At 37.9% G+C, this 13899-nt stretch overlaps 1 protein-coding gene across 4 annotated transcripts in view; it reads left to right on the top strand.

Moving 5' to 3' along the window:
* ADGRL2 (adhesion G protein-coupled receptor L2) overlaps positions 1–13899 on the top strand; it is a 385925-nt gene that overhangs the window by 22111 nt on the left and 349915 nt on the right. The window contains exon 1 of one of the 4 annotated variants that reach the window (XM_040564880.1): positions 5734–5858. The exons of 1 other annotated variant lie outside the window; for it this stretch is intronic. The gene's annotated coding sequence lies outside the window, so the exon portion shown is untranslated. Of the gene's footprint in view, positions 1–5733; positions 5859–8444; positions 8558–13899 lie in introns of those variants that run through there. 2 more of the 4 variants (XM_040564909.1, XM_040564904.1) reach the window with 2 other exon arrangements.

Raw genomic sequence — 13899 nt, 5'->3', positions numbered from 1 at the left:
ATATCATCTATTATTTTTAAATCTGACTATTTTAGTACTACACTATTCACTTCTTAATGCCCATGACCCACAGACTTTCAACACAATAAGCCAAGCTAATTTTTGATGAAACTCCACTGACTTTGGGTGAGCTAACCCTGAGGTGAATTAAACATGACATTTTATTGTTCCAGTCATCTTATATAGCAGCCTGTTTTCATTTATAAAGCAATATGGTTTAATATATTCTTCTTGTCCTCAGTCCTGCCTTTGAATTAGTTTAATAACAGTTGTAAATAAGCAAAGCTCATATGACGGTCCTGTTACCTACTTATTAGCTTCAGATCCCACAGTGGATTGTACAGCATATTGGGATATGTGCACTTCAGGGGTCCTGCATCTGATATATACATGTAGCGCATGTTAACGTTGACGGGAAACTTAGATAGAATATCTCATTTAAACATCTTGAATGCAATATGGATAAATGAAAAACCTTTTACTTTTTATTCAAAAAGGCATAGGATAGAAATATGCACTCTCATGTCCAGGCATGAGAGGAATATATAGGTTATAAGATACATGGTGAGAAAAGTCACAGATTCTTTCCAATTCATTCTGTTCTGAAGGCCTGTAAATCACGGATGTCCTACTGTAGCCAATTTGAGAGACTACAGGGATACAAAAGACTTGGGCTGATGCTGTCTTCAGGGATAAATGTAAAGCTCATTCTCAGCCAGGTGATCTGTTCCTGTAATACAGTCCTTTTTCTATACTCTACATGCACAGCCTTTCTCAGTCTCCCTGTTCCAGCCCAGAATTCCCCTTTACGCTCCCTTGAAATCCTGGTCTTTGACTCAGATCTCTCAAAGTCTGTTTGGCCGAGGAATATCCTCACTTCCTGTTGTTCAATACCCTGAGCAGGGCCCTAATTTGCTGCTTGAGTTAACTTCATCCAGGCCATTGGGCTCTTGTAAATCCCATCACAGGGACTTTATGATATTCTTAGTTTTATTTTATTCTGAAACCCCAGTGCCTGAGGTTATCAGATTATGGGAGTTTCATTTCTCAGTGAAAACACAAACCCCAAAAGCTACAAACAGAAGAAATAAATAAGAATCTAAATTATATTTGTTGAAGGGGTTTTAATCTCATTATTTCTGAGACAAGCCCTTGATTCTGCAAGAAGCATAAATCAGGATTGTTAAACACTTAGCTGTTCTGTACAACTCTGCTAGGAAAAATATTATTTCAAGAAAAGGAATTTTATAATATTTCATTTTAACCCATTATTCCTTGTATTTCAAAGAAAAATGTCACTGCTTCTCATGCTGTTAATGCCTATCATTTTCTGTTTGGTCATGTCTAATATCTTAAGCACAGTACTGTTGAAACCAACTGCACAACTCATAAATTCTGTCTACCAAACAATATCTAAGGGTTTGTAATCCCTAAAAACTGTTATGACGGTTTAACTGACAACGCTAAGGATAGCTCGCATTCATCTTGAAGGAAACACACAGAATGACAAGAATATTTAAAATTATCTCATAGCAAACACCAAAAGGGGAGGGCGCATTTTTCCTTTAATGGAATATCTTCAGCCTAATCCATAGCCTATTGTTTGTTAATTTCATAAAAATGTTTAAGAAATTAGAATGGATTTTGAAATGAAGATCCAGCCAAGCTTCTCTAGTGTAATACTCAGACATAGTAAACAATTACATTACATAAACCAACCATCTGAATAGAAATGATAATTAAAGTAATGCATTGGTGTGCTTCATTGATTTATGAATTTGTTTAATGATTCCTGTTAGAACAGCAGAAGCCATTATGCATGCACTGATTTTAAGAGACGTTATATAGTTGTGTGACCTTTCACTAAGGAGGAAAAGTAATATTCCTGAGCTATCAAAGAAATTATAAAAGAAGTGTTGTTATGACAAACTTTAAGCAATTTGAAAATAACATCCCCAAATCATTAATTTTCTTCATGCACAAAGTTGTTTCTCCTTTTCACTCTACCATTCAGAAAACAGAGGAATCTGCCTAGGCAATGCCTGCATTTTGCACTGGAAATATGTGGGTTCCTGTCTGAAACAAAACAAAACAAAACAAACAAAAAAAAAATCCTGGGCTGAATTTTTCCAAATTTGATTCAGATTCAGTATCCCATGTTCTTGCTTGAAAGGTAGCTGCTTACACTCCCCACTCAGTTATGGTTTTCATTGGCATTTGGAGTGCCCACCCAAAATCAGAGCTGTGCTTTGCGAATTGTGGTTAACAAGTAGACTGAAATACAATCTCTGACCCAAAGCACTTATGATCTAGACAGACAGAGAAAAAACAAGCATACAAATGAATGTATACAAATAATAAACTGCTGAAATCCAGGGAGATTTTACCCTTTTTTTCATGCTAATTCTCAGTGATATTGAAAATCGCGCCCACAAAGAGCATATATATTGTCTTGCTGTTAGAGAGATGGGGAGCTTAAGCAGAAAAAGATGAAGTATATTATTCAGCGCTGTGCAGGACGCTTGTGGTAAAGTTGAGTCTTAAAAACAGGAGCATAAATTTTTGCAGCAGGTCAACATACCTGCTTCCCTGGTACAGACATACTGTTCGGTCCCCAACAGTTTTGTGAGGGGGGTCTTATCCCATCCCTAATACACATCCATTAGTGGTGGTGAAATCCACACCAGGTACTAAGAGTAAACAGTATCAAATGACTTCAAACCTCGACACAGCAGGAGGCATCCTGAAAGTAGGGAAGGAGGAGTCTTTTAAATTAGCTGTTGTAAAACAAATGGAAGGGTCCAGAGGGTGCATTTGACATTTATCTGTGTACTTCCTTGCTTTTGTTGTTTTCTGTCATTATCCTATCATTCCATTCCCCTTGATTTTATGTAAACTTCCTTGTTTGTTTGCTTTTCTGATAACTTGTAGAGTAAACTACTCATTCAAAAGAGAAAACACAGCTGGGAGAATAAGGCAGAGGAAGAGTTTCTGGCTGGAATACTTTCAACATGGCATCATAGTTGCTTGTGACTTTGACCAGTGTGAACCATTTGTTTGTGTTGCTTTCTTTCCTTGCTTTTCACAGTCCTCTTCAATCTCCCAAGCAGCTGATACAGAAAGAGAATCTGCGAAAACACTAAGCACATTTCCTTATTTACAATTAAATCTACATTTTCACACATAACAGAGATTGGAAATGTCAATATATCTTTTTAATTGAACATGGAACTTGTCACATCAGGTTGTAAGTCCCTTGAAGTTCCTGAGCCCATTTTGGGTAGGGTTGACACTTCAAAGAAGAAGGAGAACAAGAATGAAAAGCTCTTTCAATCACAGAGAACCAAATGAAAACACTCGCTCAGACTTCAGTCCTCAATTATGCTTTTTCCCTGTGTATTTTGCCTGCCAAAATCCATAAATGACTTTCAGAATGACAACATGATGATCTAGAGACCAGCTCTTTATTTCTTCTTATCATTTTAGCAGCTCAGCTGTCTCAGGCAATTGTACTTTTTTGAATGTCAAGAGAGGTGAAAGAGACACTGTGAATTTAGGAGAGGGACAAACCCCTTAGTCCTAAAGGTGGACTATGTCTTATCAGTAGTTTGTTGTCATTAGCTGAAGACACCGCCATTCACATTTAGAAGGCGAGGAACACAAAGGTTTACAGGTAGAAGCATGCAATATAGTCCTACCACATTTGTTAGGAATCTTCATTTCACTTTGTAACAAATGTTAGTGTCACTCTAACAATGCCCCATAGTTTCACAAATATTAAAAGAGCGTAAGAATGCAAGGAAAACAGATATTCTGACGTACGTTCTTTCAGGTCTGGACACATGATGGCCATTACCATTTGATCCCTTCACAATACTGATAATGATAATAAAAAAGTGATAGCATAAACTGTTAAAGTATTTAAAAGATACGCAATGGAGCTGGAAAACAATGTACAACAGTGGGAGAAGAAAGATGTGAGAGGACTCCTTTGCTACATGAGTCTGCAGGCTGCCCTGTAAAACAGCAGTAGCCAGGGAAAGCCAGCTCCCCCCTGCTCCACAAAACTACCTGCAGATAGAAAAGTCCCAGCTGCCTCTCCAGCCCTTTGGTCACCGGCTTGGCATGAAAACCAAGAGTTAAAAAAACAGAGTAGTCTCTTTGCTCCTGCCTCAAATATAGTGCAGGAGATGACCCATTGTACTCCTTAAAGTCTACTTAAGTTCTGAAGCACTATGTTTAATTTGGGAACCTTCTTGTGGAGGCATTTAGAGCCAGGATTCAAAAGATTGTCCAGAAATTGTTTGGATGTTTACTCCTGCTGTAGTCATTATAAGTTATGACATAGCTCATTGCATGTCTTTGGACCATTCTCAAGTAATATCTGGATTTTACGTGACTCCTACATATGCTTATCTTTATGCATTTTGGGAGGCCCACTGAAGCTAGGAGGGCTAATACACTGTGAATCAGGTTAACCACTTTCATAATTCCTTGATTGATCACTGAGCAAGCAGCAGCAATGTAAAACTTCACCACCATTACTGGCAGTAATTGGCAAACCTCTTAACAGTGTCGGCAGAGACCGCAGTCAGAGAGAGACTGTCTTAAACCTAGCAATAAAAAAATCTAACTGAGTGAGAAAGAAGAATAAACTCTGTTTCCGAAGAACAGTTTGGAAACAGAGTTTTGAGTGAAAGCAGAGTATCAGTGTGAGTATGAAACTTATTCAAGCTGTCAATCTAGATGTCTTGTGTCAGTTAACAGGCCTAGTTTTATTGTTATTGCTTGCCTGCATGTTTACCAAAATGTAGGCCTAGATTTTCTAGCGTACGCATACTTCTAGTGAACAACGTTCCCAAGTCATATGTAATTGAATGGTATGTATTGGTTAGCTTATTCCAAGCAAAGCTTTAAGCATAGGCAGGCGGAGCTGGCTTTGCACTGTGCCTCCCCAGACTACCCTCAGTACTTCAGGTAGTGGATGCTCCTGTATCACTCACTAACTAAAACATAAACAATGATGCTGGCAAGCTGCTTAAATACAGAAAGCTCCATCTAGATAGTTTTGCCAAAGCAGTAAAAACAACTTAATTTTAATGTTTGACATTTTAGTAGCCGTCAGCCTTATCTAATGAGGAACTGCGCAACCCACTTCAGAGATAGCAGCATCTCTTAGACGTCTGGACAGTAAATGAAAACAAAGTTTAGCAGCGTACATCATGTAAAATATGAAGTCTAGGAGCAGCGAACCAAAACAAACAAAACCACTACCAACAAAACTATTAAATAGCAAAAATGTGCAGCATACTGATGAAGGAGAGAGATTTGTGAGATTATCATAGAAGAAATGTTCCTATCTCCCACTATATGGCTGCATTACAAAAGGCAAATATGAAGGATAAACCGACCCTTGAGACAAGGAGGCAAAGGAACACACAGAACCTGAGCTGTATTAACTACAATCCCATTTAGTATAAATTTGTCAGGGAGAGCAAAAGGCTTTAAGGTAAGATTATGACTTTAGGCAATGCATATTTCATAAACAGCACCTGCCAACAGCAGACACAAAAAACATTTTGCAGTACTAAGTCCACTAAAAATCACTCTTCTCTAACCGCACACACATAGCCCCCTTCCCTCAAAGGTTTGAGACAGACAGTACTTAGCAGTAACAAGAAGCATCTGTGGCCCAGCTGCTGAGGTGGATGGGAGCAGAACCTATTTCTGCCCCTGCTGAAACCCACCCACCAGTATCTGCGGGGGGGGGGGGGGATACAGGTTAGGTATTACTGGGGGTATACTGGGGGTATGGCTGATTACGGTCTCCCTGTGCTTGGATGTTTCTGTAATGATGGGTGAGTCTGTACAGTTTACTTTTTTCTCCTATTTGGGTGTAAAGTCTTAGGCTAGGGAAGGTGCCCCTTTTAGGAGCCAGAGTTAGTCCTAAGGCCACAAAATGGCTGCTGTACTAACACAGGGGAAGCAAGCGTATCTGCAGAGCAGAGGGAGGTGGTTTGATGGCCCAGAGATCTCCTCAGTTTGAAGAGAAACTTTGGTATTTTCCTCATGTAAAACCTTTTGCTAGAAGACATTGGAGGAAGTACTGAAAGCAGCTCTGCAACAGCCTTGTTCTGGTTAATTCTTGCCCTGTAATAGACCACCTATGAGTGAGGCATTTCTATAATGAAGTAAAGATTCATGCGCAGGACAGCACTTGTCCTTGGTTCTGCCCCCACCCCCAGCCAAGTCCTTTTCCTGACTGAAATAGGAATTTAAGGACCTACTCTCATTAGTTTTAGCCTCCCTTCTTCCATTATTCCCTTCTTTAACACCTCATTTTCTACGTATCTATCAGTTTTCCCTCATAGGAAAGAATTGGCCTAAATTCCTGCCTGAAGGGCTGTGTCAGTGGTGGCTTTGGGCTCACTTTACTCTTCCAAGATCTTGATGCAGGAAACAGTTCACCTAAAAAAAAAAAAAAAAAAAGAAAAGAAAAAAAAAAAGGCCAACAACAGAAAGAGCATGCAGATAGGCCTTTGGCCTGTAGCTCACTTAAATATATACTTAAAATGATATGCTGGGCTGAGGCCTTTAGAGATAAAACTGCGAATTGCTAATTGTCCTGAGTTTCCATTCTTAATGCCTGCAGTCAGGAGTACGTGTCCTTCTAACAGATCATGCTTTAGCCAAACACAAATTACAGGCTCAGTGCTGAGTAAAATACTGTGATCAGTTGAAGACTGTGAATCTGTCCTCCTTAATGGAAGAAAAGGATCTGTACAGTTTGGCCCTCTCTATAAAATGGAAGTGTACTGTTAATACACTAAAAAAAAAAAAAAAAAGATAAATATATCTCTAGGTGAAAAACAACTCCTGAACTTAAGCTACCAATGATATTTTTGGGATGTTTGTTTCCTTGCAGTAGTAGAGTATGCTATATATTATTAATAAAACCCAGTTCTGATAACTTTTAGCTCTCACATGTAGCAAATTACACAGAGCTGAAAACTAGTATGCTTTTTGGCAGCACAACTTGGAATGTTTTTTTCCAAAAGATTGTTTTAATCCATAGGCCTTGTTTTGATTTCTGAAGTGGCAAAGAAAGTGAATTACCTGGAATTTCAGATGCATGTTTGCTCAAGATCAAAATGATGAGTTACAATTGCCCTTTTAAAGGTGCTCAAGTCTTTTCTTACTAAAGAGAGGAAGAAAGTCCAACAGTATCATTAAGTACACTGCTATTATGCAGTATCTTTTCATGTGGTACTGCAATATGTCATTTGATTGTGCAAACCTCTCTGAAATAAGAGGAATTGTTGCATCACTAATTCCAGCTAAACACAGTATTCTCTTTATGGCATGTATTAGCACTCTACAGAAATGGTAAGAATAAAGTGTTTACCAGAGCACTTGTATGATTGCGCTTGTTTTTGAGTAGCTTTGGAATTACTGAAGCTTTTTGGTGGATTAATTTTACTATTCACAGACTTACTTTAAAAAAAAAAAAAAAAAGGAGCAGCATATCACCAGTTTTATAAAATGTATATGGAGAAGTTGACTCTGAATGAAACCAGTATGGAAAAAAAAGTTTTCAGCTGTTGAAATAGGTTGTAATATGTACTTGTGTAGTGGTAGAAAAAAAAAAGCTGACTGACTCTCCTGTGGTCCCAGCTATTCTGTAGATGATTGAGTGAGTGCAGCTCCTGTTTCTGTAGAGAAACAGGATAAAGTCTGAAAAGATAATCCACAATAACTGTTTAACTGCTTGGACCTGCTCAAAGGCTGAATTTTACACTGGAGAAAGAAGAGAAACTAAACTATGCATATACAATCCAAGCATTTGACGTGTGTTATGGCCCAGTACGTGACAGCTTCGTTCTATGTCTGTGTGTGCTTAGTATTTCTGGCTGGCGGGCTGTAGGCTTTTCAGAGCATCCAAACAATTTCAAACACTAGGCACAGAAAATTCAGACCAACCAAGTCTGAAACATAACATTGAAATAAAGAAATAAAAGCAACAAGTGCTGTTCCCAGGGAAATAAGCCAAGATGGGATGATAGTCTTGGGTGGAATGGTGGTGCCCTTGAAATCTGTTACAGCATTTTTTCAGTTTTTGACCAAAAAAGGAAACTGCACTGAGTTGTCTTCCTGACTCTCACATAACCATGATATGTAACTTTGGCAACAGTACTTGGCCTGAAGTGTACGCTGCACCTGGATTCTGCCTGAGCACCTGTTTTATGCTGATTTCAGTGGGGATAAAAATTTGTTTCAGGAGGGTTTATATGGCTGAGTGTATTGATATCTATTAAGCTTCTAGGATAGCTCATTCAATGTTTCTAGGGTGTTTTTATTCAGGACAGGCCTTTATTTTACAACATGATGTAGAGACACTTCAAGAATGACTCAAGGAGCGGCGTTCAAATCTGTGTTGTCTTGGGAGTGCTAGAAAAAAGTTCTGGCAACCTACTCTGGTGTGTGTGACAGCTGGAACACCAAAGTAGTTATTTCCTCTGCTGAGAATGTGAAGTTTGCGAGCTATTGACTATTAAATGTGAGTAATGCTTTATGTATAGGGACCAGTGATAAACCACATTTCTAATGACTTCTTGCTCTTCTCCTTTTCTCCCTCCATCTTGGAGGCTCCTTGCTTACCCACAAGTACGGTGCCTGGCTAGCGCATGATTTTGACATAGAATCCCCTTAAGAAGCCTCACAACCGTAAAGCTCAGAGTGAAATGGAAGGACAAGCTACATTTTTCTGATTTCCCACAGCTTAACATTTGTTAGATGAAAATACATTTAAAGACCCCAGAGAATCTCTGGGCACAATAAGTGGCAATTGGGTACAATAAGTTTGCCTTCTTATTACATACTCTCACTGGATACTAATGTAATTCTCTTCAGTGCATATATATATATATATATATTTGTTACTTAAATATATATTGGGAGGGATAAGAGGTATATGATTGCACCTCCTTGAAGCTTTGTGACTCTGCTGGTACTAGCATGCTAATAAAATGACTAGTTGCAGTCCCGAGCTGTAGTTAAAGGCATCGTAATATACCATATAGTTTTGTAGATTGAATTTCGCATTAAGAACTTAGAGAAGTCTGACTCTGGGAAAGGAGGAGAAAGTGAGGAAATGCAGTAGTTAAAATTACATGCAGTACTTTCTTTAGTACCCACAATTAATTGCAGGTGAAAACAGTCCCATTAGATGCACACGCAACTGAGGTACTTGAAGATGTGCTGTAATATAGACTCTTAACTGTTTTTATTTTTTCCCCCATGTACCAAAGACAAATCCATTCCTGGTGTCTGTGATCTCTCCTAGACTGTATAGCTGTATGTGTTCTTGTTTAGTGTAGTAAAGTGCAATGTCTTTTTTCCCAAGTCTGAGGCAGTACATTTTGCTATTGTTTCAAATTGTATTTTTAAGGTTCTTGTAGAGTTTTTATCCTCAAATGTATTCAAATAATACCATTTTTTATATGTGTAGTTGAATAATTCTGTATGACATTCAGTGATGCTTAAGCTGACTTGGTGTCAGGACATTGTTGTCATAAATGGTCTTTGTGTCTCAATTCTGTCCTTTTTTGGCATTTAAGTTCTAAAAACACGTCTTTGGCAATGACTCAGAGTTCAAGAATGCTAACTTCTATCGTGTTTAGCACTAAGATTTTCCTGCCACTAGTACTCTCTGGTTAATAGTTCTGCATAAAGTAAAAATGCACCATATATACTGTTCATAAAATAGAAAATGATAGAATAATGCCTTGCATCATCAAGGAAAAATGAATAAATAACAGAAAAATGTCAATAAAAAGCCACTAAGTCTGCAAGTCCAGTAATATATCTTGTAAAAACATGCAGTGCATGTTTATAAAAGTGCTCAGAAATTCCCACTATTCTGCAAGCATGACTGTTACAGCAGGAGTTAACAATGATCAGCTAAAACCTATCGTGACAAATTTGGGCCCAGATTTGGACCAGTCTGCAGAAATAGAGCAGTTACTTTGGAGTCTATTTGTATAAAAGTAGAGGTGGCATGTGCTTTTATTCAGTCCCACAACAAACCCTTGTGTTTAAATGTGAACCCTGAAGCTCTGAAATTATGTAGGCACATTCAAAAAGTCTTGCTGATCTTAGCAGCTAAAGCTAGGTAGAAATTGTACACCTGAAGTTATGCACGTTTTGCAGCATCCTGCTGTATCAGTGTTACTTTTATACTCTGGCTGCAGATTTCCATATTTATAATGCTAAACTGTGCCATCTCTTTAGGGTGTCTATCTATATTGTGATTTGCTACAAGATGATTGAGGAGGAAAGGTAAAGGGATTTTCATTATACTTATGATATGACTCTCATATAAGTATCATTTTTAGTATTCTTTTGAACAGGATTCAAACTTAATAAAAAAAAATATACACTTTTAAATAGCTTTTAATACTTCTTGGCACAACTAATGGTTGGATGGATTTGGACAGTGGGGCTCTGAAAGAATCATTTCAACACCAAACAATACCATTGCTAGGCCAGATTTTTATTTACTGTGGAGGTTTCCTGATTCCAGCACACAAAGGAAAAGAATCCTTCGTTAGTGTAAATGTCCTTTAATTTGAAGAAGTGGCTTTATTGCTGTAGTCAATGGAATAACAGCTGGCACTGTCAACACTGTTGTACAGGGAGAGCTGTAGTGGTAGAGGTTTGGTTTACACTTATAGTAGGAACTAGCATATGAGCATCTTAACGCTTCTCCCTCCAGGAGAATTAACGTAGGCACTTTAAAATATAAATGTTGTACATACAAATAGACCACAAGGAAAAAGCAAGAGTGAATTTAAGGTAGCATTTTAACATACCTGTGTATTTTAGAATACTGTATGTTAGAATTCTGTATGTCAGTATAACTGTACTACCCAATTTTGGAAATGTGAGAAGCCACAATATGGAATAATTATTTAAAAGTTTGCAACAAGCATTGGTTCTTTGCAGAACGAGATGCTAAACTGAGGATTTACAAAAGCAAAAGGCATCTCAGTTAAGATGCCAGATGTTTCAAAGCTACAATAGTATTTATTTCACTGTCTACTTCCAGATCATAATTTCCTTAGTGATAGTTTGGTTGCCATTAGATTTTAAAAATAAATAAAAAGATTATGGAAGACTTTAAAAGGAGACATTAATGCATTCAACTAAATCTGTTTTTATAGCATTTATGTCACACCTTTATATAAAGGTCACAGATGGAGGAAAAGTAAAATGTGCTACCTCCTGAGTCAAGTGCAGCAGTTCTTGAGACTAGCAAATTGTTCTGTTACCTGAATCTTGTATCCATTTGGGATTAAACATTTTTTTTTTCTGCAAAGCATTCAAATGTATCTTCTGTCTGGCAGAATATATCCATCACTATACCAGGGCTATTGTTCTACCCCTGAAAGCAGTTTTCCTCCATGGATAAGCTTATTTTAAAGTGCCAGTTCATCTGAAAAGACATGTGCCTGGTTTTTTTTGTTTGGGCATGAAGGAGCGGGGGAAGGTCAGGGAAGAGGGGTGTTCATGTGTGAATGTTTCTCTCCTAGAGAAGGGCATAGGCAAATTAAATTGATTTTTTTATTATTATTATTTCCAATAAGGGCTGGAGGCTGGCGGGAGGAGGGAAGTGTCTGAGAGTTCGGGGCGGGGGGGGGGACATTAAATAAGGCATCACTTCAATAAGATGCGTATAATTCATGTGCAGAGTATGTAATAACACAGGAAGAATTGGACCAGAACTGGAATTGCATATTAAACTTGTCCCATCTCTTTGTTACTGTGCCCTTTTCTGTTACATTACTGGTAACTGGAAACAGCTTGTTTGAACTCAGAGCTTGTGGCATGCTGGATGGTTTCCCCAGGTGTCATAATCAGCTGCACCCCTGATGGTACCAAGAAGTTACTCTTAAAATTAGCTGAACTTCCACCTGCCAAGAAAAGAAATGCATAGCTTCCTTTGTTCTGTGGTGGAAAAAGGTGGTTTAGACACAGCTTACACAATACCTGCCAGAAACAACAGAAAAGGCCCTTAACTTAACATTAATTCCATATATTTCGGTGATCTCCTGCAATACATTACTTTAATTCACTTCTATCTCTTTTGTACTGCAAATTGTGTAATAAAAGTTGTCCTTTGGCCCATTACCAGAAGTTAAGGAGAAAAATATATATATAGTTTTGTTAAAGGTGAAGCCATAAGGTCAGTCTTCTCCAGTTACTTTTGCTGCCATTCTGTTGAGAGGGGACAAAAATAATCTTTAAGGAAAGATACCTCAATCTTATCTGAGTAATGGTTTTTTGGCCATATCGTCTATGACACAGACCTTCGTAGTAAAATGCTGCTGCCCATTAAATAACCTGAAGTTACTGCTATCAGTTTCCTACAAAAATGGACTGTTTCCGTAACTTACTTTGTGTGTGTGTGTGTGTGAGACCACTTTGTTTAAGTCTTGTTAGATAACTTCGGATTTTGTTGTGTTGTGGTGTTGTTTTTTTTTTGAAAAACACTTTCTTGGAGAAAGTTGATGTGTAGTTTACAAGCAAAACTGTTTAAAATTGATCGCTTCAGCAATGTTGTGCCACAAAAGTCTTTTGAAAGATGTTTTTTAAATGACACTGGCTCTTTTACAGAAGCCTTTGAAGGTCTTGAAATAGTATTGTGTTTTTATTAACTACAATTTTTCTCCCTGTGCTCTATCTTAAAACTTGTGTTTTCTTTGAATGTTTTTAAATGTGAAGTCACTCTCCTTTCAAACTAAATCAACAATTGCTGTGTTCCATTATTCAGTCTACAGAACTAATTCTGGCAGTAAGGAGGGAAACAAAATAGAAAGGTGTGGGGGTGGAGAATACAAACCAAACTTAAATCTGAACAGGAGGTACTAGCAGGGCCTGGAATTGAAAGTTATCCAATTTCTCATGTGGCTCCACCTTCGATCCTACTAAAGACATTGTGATAAAGTAGGTTGTAGAAGATGTTTTTATGTAATGTTTGTCTGGTACCGTCTCTGTCATTTACAAAAATAAATCAGTATACATCTCTGATACACAAAGGTTTTTCAGTATGTAAATAGTTACTGTAGATTACAATCCTTTTGTAATTTAAGGATTAAGCCCTTCAGAGACCATTCAATTTAAATACCTAAAACCAGCTTTTTATTAAAGTAAATTAAAAGTTTTCTTTAAAACTGTTCAGGGGGAGGGACGAATATTCCAGGGTTTCAGTGAAGTCCTTTGATTTTAAGTGTTATTTTTAATCATACTTACCAGCGGCTGAAACTGCGTCTGTTCTCAGCTCTTCAGGCTTCCCATGCAATGTCCTGCTGCCCTTGCATTTCAGTGTAGCTGCGAGGAGCATCCAGGAGGTGGCATTGACCTGGGCTCAGCACAAGGTGCTAGGGATCATTGCTTGAAGGTAGACCTCTGCAATTGTAAAAGGGTTGAGTTATGCACCAGGTGTATTAAATGTAAGCTAAATTCTTCTGAAGCTTTAGAACGGTACTTTGCCCATTTCTCCAAGAACTAGAAATGCCAATGACAACATCAAAATATTAATAAGGTTTTCTTTTCTTTTGTTAATGAGATTATAGTAGAATGATGCTTCTAATCATGATTTATGGGTCCAAAGTGCTTCAGTACTTGCGTAGAAGTGCAGGTTTTGCCATTTACTGACTTCATAAAGAGAGCCCATAAAAGATTAAGGTCAACTTTCTCAAAGGCTCCATTGATTTTCAGAGGTGCCGTAGATGCACGTGGTCTGACTTCTTTAGAGGTCCTTGTGTACAACTTGACCAAAATCTGGGCTAAAAGATATTGAGAAGCAGAGGTTTGGATAGCTCTTGATATTCTCTTCGA

The sequence above is a fragment of the Cygnus olor genome, chromosome 8 (genome assembly GCF_009769625.2).
Source record: "Cygnus olor isolate bCygOlo1 chromosome 8, bCygOlo1.pri.v2, whole genome shotgun sequence".
Lineage (NCBI taxonomy): Eukaryota > Metazoa > Chordata > Aves > Anseriformes > Anatidae > Cygnus > Cygnus olor.
This window is presented reverse-complemented; position numbering and strand designations above follow the sequence as displayed.